Raw genomic sequence first — 8,986 nt, forward strand, 5'->3', positions numbered from 1 at the left:
CTCCTTATAGAGGAAAAAGAGAGAGTTGATCTCCTCGAACACGAACTTAATGAAGAGAGTGTCATGAGAGCATCACTTGAGGAAGCCTTGTCTGCTCATCAAATTGACTTTGTTAAAACCAACGATGCTCTGCAACTTGCTCTTGAGAATAAAGATGCTCTTAACGTTAGAGTTGAAAAACTTCTAGTTGACCATACAAGACTTGTTGAGGAGCATGAGTTCCTTGTGATTAGTTCCAAGGTTGTCAAAGGTGACCTCATTGCTCTCACCGAGTCTTATGCTCAATTAAAAGATACAACCATTAAGGCTCTCACTTCCGTACCTCATATTGATTTAAATGATGATGCTTATACGGCTAACTTTGCTCATGATTGCACCTCCCTTCAAGAGGAAAATAAGAAGTTGAAAGCTCAAATTGAGAAAGGGCTTGTATCATGCATCCAAGGGGAGAAAAACCTAAATGATCTCTTGAGCAACCAAAAGGAGTGTGTTGCCAAGGAGGGACTTGGGTTTAATCCCGCATCTAAGAGTGGTAAGAACAAGAAGAAGAAGAAGAAGAAGAAGAAGAAGAAGAAGAAGAAGAAGAAGAAGAAGAAGAAGAAGAAGAAGAAGAAGAAGAAGAAGAAGAAGAAGAAGAAGAAGAAGAAGAAGAAGAAGAAGATCGGTCCGACTCCTTCCCCTCCCCAAAAGGTAGTGTTTGTGCAAGAAGGGCACAAGGAGAAGGAGAAGGAAATGAAGGGTGTTGGGAATGGTAAGGTCATTAGGGACAAGGCTATTCCCAAGAATTTTGTCGGCAAGAACAATCCATCATATGTTCTCATGAGAGGAGATGATGGCTATACCTTTGCAAAATTTGTTGGAACTAACTATGATGATTATGCTTGGACTATTTGGGTTCCCAAGACCCTTGTTGCTAACTCACCAGGACCCATTGCAAAATGGGTACCTATAACCAAAGCTTGATTATTGTAGGACTATGTCTCCGGTGGAACTCAATGGGTGATCGACAGTGGATGCACCAATCATATGACCGGAGAAAGGGAGATGCTTGTGGAGTTTGTTGATTCACTCAAGGCCTCTTCGGACATCTCCTTCGGTGACAATAGCAAGGGAAAGGTATTGGGTTTGGGCAAGGTGGTAATCTCTAATGATTCATCTCTTGCAAATGTCATGCTTGTCCAATACCTTCACTACAATTTACTTTCAACTATTTAATTGGCTCGTGCCGGATATGATTCACATTTTGGTGAATTCCATGTGACCGTCTTTAAGAGGAGAAATCTCAAAGTGGTCTTTGTTGGGCATGTTGAAGACAACCTTTATGTGGTTGATTTCTCGAAAGAGAAAACTCATCTTGCAACATGCCTAATGGCCAAGGCTGATGTGGGGTGGCTATGGCACCGTAGGCTAGCCCATGTGGGCATGAGAAATTTACAAGCTCTCTTAAAGGGGGAGCACATTCTTGGACTAACCAATATGTATTTTGCCAAAGATCGTCCTTGTAGTGCTTGCATTGTCGGAAAGCTTCATGAAAAAGCTCACAAACTGAAGACTATCATCACCACCTTGAGGCCCCTCAAGCTTATCCATTTGGATCTATTTGGGCCTCCAACATATGATAGTTTGGGAGGAAGGAGATATTGCCTTGTCATTGTTGATGACTTCACAAGATATACTTGGGTGTTCTTTCTCAAGACTAAAGATGAAACTCAATAAACCTTCATCAACTTTGCCAAAGAAGCTCAACGTCAACATAACTGTGAGATCAAGGCAATCCGAAGTGACAATGGCACCGAGTTCAAAAACTATACAATGGATGAATTCTTGAGTGAAGAGGGGATAAAGCACCAATATGCCGCACCATATACTCCCCAACAAAATGGTGTTGCGGAGAGGAAGAATCGGACTCTTATTGAGATGGCTAGGACCGTGCTTGATGAGTACAAATCACCATACAAGCTTTGGGCAGAAGCCATCAACACCGCGTGCCATGCTTCAAACCGGCTTTATCTTCGCAAGCTCAAGAATAAGACCCCTTATGAGCTCCTAATTTGGAGAAAGCACAACGTCAAACTCTTTCAAGTATTCGGTTGTAAGTGTTCCATTTTAAACAAAAAATCCCGGTTAGCTAAATTTGAGTCTAGAACTTATGAGGGCATATTTGTTGGATATGCATCAAACTCTCATGCTTACCGAGTTCTCAATAAATCCAACGGATGCATTGAGGAAACAGTAAATGTGGAGTTTGATGAAGATAACGGCTCCCGCATGGAGCAAATTGTTCCTAATGTTGTAGGCGATGAGGCTCCTTCACAATCTATAAGGACAATGGGGATAGGCCACATTCTCCCACAAGAAACACCATATGTCTAAGTAGAAGAAGAAGGAGTAAGAGCCCCTCTTGAGGATTTTCCACAAGGGAAGTCATCACCGACACCACTTGTACAAGATGCCTTGGGAAGTAATGAACCTATCCAAGAACAAGATCAAGACCCTCATATTCCTGAGCTAGATCAAGAGCAAACTCTTCCGAATAATGAAGAACCAATCATTGAGGCTCAAGATCAAGCTCAAAGTCATGATCAAGATCTAGATCAACCCCAACCATAAGTGTCTTCATCATCATCACTTCCTACTGAGCAAGAACTTGTGGTTGCAAAGAGAAGAGCATCTCTAAGGCTAAATCAATCTCAAGGGCAAGCTTCTTCATCAAGTCCAAAACCAAGTGAAGAAGAGCTTGACCGCAAAGAGCAAAAGTGGCCGCCAAGCTAAAACATCTTCAACACCTCACCGAGAACATCTACGGAAGCATCAAAAAGGGGGTAACTACTCGTAGACGTTTGGCAAAATTTTGTGAACATCACTCATTTGTCTCTTGTGTTGATCCCCTTAAGGTGGAAGATGCCCTTGACGATCCGGATTGGATAGATGCCATGCATGAAGAACTCAACAACTTCACACGCAACAAAGTGTGGACCCTTGTAGAAAGACCCGAGGAATTTCATAATGTCATTGGAACAAAGTGGATTTTCAAGAACAAACAAGATGAATATGGACAAGTAATAAGGAACAAGGCAAGGTTAGTGGCACAAGGTTTCACCCAAGTTGAAGGTTTGGACTTTGGTGAAACTTTTGCCCCCGTTGCCCGTCTCGAATCCATTCGCATCTTGCTTGCTTAGGCCTCTCATCATGATTTCAAATTATATCAAATGGATGTTAAGAGTGCATTTCTTAATGGTCCTCTTAAGGAGTTGGTGTATGTCAAGCAACCTCCCGGTTTTGAAGACCCCGATCATCCCTCTCACGTTTATGAACTCCATAAGGCACTCTATGGACTCAAACAAGCACCTCGTGCTTGGTATGATCACCTTACGGCATTCCTAAGTGAGAAGGGGTTCCAGATTGGGGTAATAGATTCCACTCTCTTTACGAAGAGGGTAAAAGGAGAGTTGATTGTCTGCCAAATATATGTTGATGATATTATCTTTGGGTCAACTAACCATGCTATTAACGTTAAGTTTGAGAATCTTATGACTAAGGAATTTGCGATGAGCATGATGGGAGAGTTGAAGTTCTTTCTCGGTTTTCAAGTGAAGCAATTGAGAGGCGGAACCTTCATCAATCAATCTCATTATATCCAAGACATGCTCAAGAGATTCAAAATGCAAGATGTCAAGCCAATGAAGACACCCATGGCCACAAATGGTAAACTTCATCTTGATCCAAATGGTAAAGAAGTGGATCAAAAGGTATATCGCTCTATGATCGGTTCCTTGCTTTACCTTTGTGCATCTAGGCCAGATATTATGTTGAGTGTGTGTATGTGTGCAAGATTTCAATCCGCTCCTAAGGGGAGCCACTATTCGGTAGTGAAAAGGATCCTTTCGATATTTGGTTCATACCCCAAACTTGGGCCTTTGGTATCCCAAGGGATCATCATTTGAGTTAATGGGTTACTCGGATTCAGATTGGGCCGGAGACAAGGTTGATCGCAAGTCCACATCCGGCTCATGTCAATTCCTAGGGAGATCGTTGGTAAGTTGGTCTTCAAAGAAGAAAAATTGTATATCTCTCTCCACAACTGAAGTCGAGTATGTTGCTGCCGGAAGTTGTTGTGCCCAATTACTACGGATGAGGCAAACTTTGATGGATTACAATTTCAAATGTGACAAAGTGCCTCTTTGGTGTGACAATGAAAGTGCCATCAAGATCGCCGAGAATCCGTTTCAACATAGCAAGACCAAGCATATTGAGATTCGTCATCATTTCATTAGAGATCATGTGTCCAAGGGAAACATTGAGTTACTCCATGTCAACACCGAGAATCAACTAGCAGACATCTTCACCAAGCCCCTTGACGAAGCAAGATTCCGTGAGTTAAGGCATGAGCTAAATATCGTGGATATTAGTAACTTCGGATGAAACTCTTGCTCGCACACACATACTCATGTACTATATTGCTTAGATGTAGGCACGTGTCTAGGGGGAGCTAGCTCAACTCATGAGCTATCTGATCCTAGAAGTTCATAAAACAAACACAATCTTTCACATAAGCCACTTTAGGTGGTACTTGTGCTTCAAAGATGAGTATTGGTCTTGGGCCCAAGGTTCATATCTTCGCGGTGCCATACCAAGTAAACTCAAACATGGTGGCCTCAGCCACCGCCCTCGCTTGAGGCTTGTCCGTGTTTGTTTCGTGTATGTGGTGTGGTGGTTCTTTTCTTTTTTGGTTGGTTCTCCTCGCTTCTTTTTGGTACAAGTGCTCCACATATACCCTTTCCATAGTGATAGGACTTTCCTCGCGGCGTGTTCAGAAACGTAGACTGAGTGCCTTGTGAAGTAGGGGTAAGAGTATACACTCAGCCCTGTATTTAAAGATTCACTTATGTTAAAGTTCCTAAATACCCCATGCGCACGGGCCTGTACCGTGCACACGGGGCCCCCGTGCCCACGGGCTCTGTACCGTGCGCACGGGGCTCACTTAGCCCGTGTGCACGGGGTCTGCGGTTTCTGGTCCTGAAGAGGTGGGATGTGGGGGGCTCGGGTTCATTCCCACCCATTCGCCCTATCCACTCCCCAGGAAGCCTCCAGCGTCGCCGCCGTCGCCTCCACTCGCCGGAGCTCCTCCAGGCTTTGTCGGAGTTCTTCCTCTGTGGATCTGGATCCTGATGGGGTCCTCCTCCGGTTGGTCCTCTCCTCTTGTTCCATCTCCTTGAGTCCTCTTCTTTTGTTCTAGCTTTAGGGTTTCTTTTCTCCCTAGATTCGTTTGGCCTCAACTAGTTTGTAGATAGAAGTCTAGTGCTTAGATCCCTTGGTCCCTCTGCTGCACCCACTCCCGGAGCTCTTCCTGGTAGTGGCTGCCGCTGGGAGACCCCCGTGTCCACGGGGTGTTTGATCCCCGTGCGCACGGGGCTCCGTGCCCACGGTCCTGTACCATGCGCACGGGACCCCTGTGCCCACGGGGTCTAAACCCTCGTGTGCACGGGCTATCCAGGAACTATTGCCTAGACTTTTGTCTATCTCCTTGCCATTTATCTTGCACTTGTACTCATTTGTGCCTCGTGCTTTGTGTTATTGGGTTTTTGTGTGTGTTTCAGACTTCGCTGACAAGAGGTCTGAGCTTGGTCGCAAGCGTGCAAAAGGAGGATCAAAGGACTTCACCGTTGCTCGTCGTCAGCCGTCTGAAGGCATGGGTCAGGGGTCTGGGACAGGTCAGGGTCATGCTCGCCGTGCAGCCTCAAAGCGGCCCGTTGTTGAGGCTTCCGATGAATCTGAGGAAGAATATGACTCACAAGATGATGAGATAGAAGAAGAAGAGGATCGTGGTGAGGAAGATGAAGAAGATGATCGTGATGAGGAAGGTGAAGAAGAGGAAGAGGAGTCTAGTCCGGAGGAAGCTACTCCGGGCAGGCGTGACCTTCGGAACATGTCTCTTGTCAAGTGGACCAAGCCAGAGATCTGGGCTGAGAGACATAACCATCCGTATGTTAAGGCCATGAGTATGGGAATGGATCCCCGTTTCAAGAATGGGTTTCAGCAAAGAATCTATCATGAGCTTCTTATGACCAAGTCAAAGAAGTTTGCTCCTCACAAGTAAGTCAACACTGAGAGTTTGCGCGACAATGATCATATGTATCCCGGTGTATACTCCGCTCTTGGACGACTGGGTCTAATTCCGTTTGTCACCTTCAACCACCCCTACAATGAATATCTAGTGATGCATGTCTTTGCCACTCTGTACTTCTCCAATGATTCTGCTCGCACCCTCACATGGTTGTCCAGAACGTATCAGTGCTCAGCTCCTATGGCAAAGTTCTTCGAGATCATTCCCTACCCATTCATGGATGAAGAGACTGTTTCTGATGAGTTTGGCATTGTTCGGGAAAGTGGGCAGCGCACTAAGGATGAGATTGCCTTTGCTTACAAACAAGAGAAGTCATTTGTCACTGGGTCAATCAAAGACCTCTTGCCCCTCTATGACACCATGCGCCATATCCTGCGGTATACCCTCACTCCAAAGGACGGGGATTCCCATAACATTCGGAGCTCCATGCTTGATGTCTTTGTGTATCTTCATCAGAAGAAGAAAGTGGATGTTCTGGATTTCATGTACTACGAGCTGCGCCAGTGTGTTTAAGAGAACAAGTCTTTGATCTATGCTCCTTTCGTACAGGCGTTGATTGAGACCGTCTATCTAGCAAAGTACATTCTTAGCTTCAAGACTGTTGTTCCCAAGCGCAACTCCAACTGGTCCCCAGCTGCTCCTGCTCCCTATGAGCCCATCAAGAAGGGGCGCAACCCTAGGCCTGAGGATCGTGCTACTTTCACTCCAGGCATGTCCTCTACTGCACGGATCCCTCGTGGTAAGGCCAAGTCTGTTGGCTCTGAGGCCATCTTTGCCAAGGGAGAGAAGAAGTCGTTGTTCAAGACCTTGAGCAACATGTTCTAGATGTGTTAGTCGATTCAGCATCGTCAGATCAAGGAAATCAACAAGAAGAAGCTTGTTCGGCGTGAGCAGAAGGTAGCAAGGGCTGCTGCTGGTGAGGAGGTCGGTCCAGGTTCTGAGGACGTCGACAGTGAGGCCACTTCTCGGTCTTTCCCAATGGTCGGGTGGCGTTTTGATGATGATGATGATGGTGCCTCGTGTGCTCCTCCTCTTGTCTAGTGGGTCTCGTGTTGCCATTTGTCTCCTTTTTGTTGTCTTGATGACAAAGGGGGAGAAGTGGTGTGTGTGGTTGTGTGTTCGTGGGTGTGTTGAGATCTCAAGCCTCGTGTTTCTCGCTGTTGGTTGGTTTTAGTTGGCTTGAGATACTCTTATTTCCTTTCTGTCTGTGTGGTTGTGAGCCTCTAGCATTATTGTGAGACTCTAGCTTTATTATTGAACCTTGCTATTATCCTCTTATGCTTATTGGGTCTCACATATTTGCTCACCACACTGTGTCATGAGATCTAGGCACCATTATAGGTTTATTTTGATGTATCTCATGACTTGTCAATAATGATCTTGGTCAAACCTCCTATGGGTGTACTAGATGCATTCTTGTTTTTGGGCACACATATAGGGGGAGCTATCATAATCATTATTTTCTCCATGGCTTTCTATCTGTTTATCCTCTTTGCCATGCTCTAACCACGTTGTCATCAATGCACCAAAAAAGGGGGAGATTGAAAGTGGTAATGGCACTTAAGCTATATTTTGGTGTGATGACAATGTGGTTAGTTGAACTAATATCGGTTGCTAAAGTTTATCTCAGGTTATTAGTTCTAAGTGCCCGCGATGGAGACGTGCGACCCCCATTTCAAAAAGGACAAAGGCGTGGTCTTTCGACGCTTTGAAGGTTTAGTTTTGGTTTGCTTCGAGTCGTAGGAAAGACCGCACTATTAAGAGGGGTCTGTGTGGATAAATGTTGTGTGGGAATGCCTTTGCCGAGCCTTACTCTCTTACCCTTCCCACTCCAACCACCTCATATGAACATACTGTGTGTGCTGTGGTACTCAGAAGGTTGCAACAGTAAGTTACTGGGTACCCCGTGCGCACGGGGTCTTTTGACCCTCGTGTGCACGGGGTACTGGGTAACTCTTTGGGTACCCCGTGCGCACGGGGTCTTTTGACCCCCCGTGCGCACGGGGTACTGCGTAACTCTCTGGATACCCCGTGCGCACGAGGTCTTTTGACCCCTTGCGCACGGGGTGGTGCGATTGTCTCTGGATACCCCGTGCGCACGGGGCTGACTTAGCCCGTGCACACGGGGTCCAACGGGTAGAAATCCCCACCAGCCCATGAACATTATAAAAAGGCCTTTCTTCCTCCTCCAACCTTTAACCCTAATGTCTTGTTGAGCTCCACCATTGCTACACCCCATTTTGCTCAATACTCTAAATCCCTCCACCCAAACTTGTTGAAACTTTGGGGATTGGGAGAGCAAGACCCAATCTGCAACTTGACCAAACCAAATCGCGTTCCCCGCAACATTTCTTCCCCATTGACTTGTTACTCTTGGAGCTTGGGCTCCTAGGCGGTTAGAGGTTCCTCCGGAAGATTCCTTGCTTGTGGTGTGCTCGGAGAAGTTTGTAAAGGTGTGGTGGTCGCCTTCAAGACCCCGAGTGGTTCGAGGCTCATCCGTTGGGGGTGACTCGAAGGAGAATACGGTGAGCCCTTGGTGGCATTCCGCAAGATTTGGCTCCGGCACCGCTCCAAACAGAGATTAGCTCTTCCCCAAGGAAGAGTGAACTTCGGGTTAAAATCCGCGTCCTCGTCTCACTTGTGGTTAATCCTTTCCCGCACCTTTATTTGTTGTTGTATGCTTGTTGGCTTGCTAAGTAGTTTGTTGCCTAGCTTTTCTTCTTGGAGCTTGCTTGTCATATAGGTTGCATTCACCTAGTTGCATATCTAGTGAACTCTTTTATCCGCTAAGCCTTAAAATCTACAAGAAAGATTAAAATTTGTAGTCTCCTATTCACCCCCCCCCCTCTAGTCGACCGTATC

The sequence above is a fragment of the Triticum dicoccoides genome, chromosome 7A (genome assembly GCF_002162155.2).
Source record: "Triticum dicoccoides isolate Atlit2015 ecotype Zavitan chromosome 7A, WEW_v2.0, whole genome shotgun sequence".
Lineage (NCBI taxonomy): Eukaryota > Viridiplantae > Streptophyta > Magnoliopsida > Poales > Poaceae > Triticum > Triticum dicoccoides.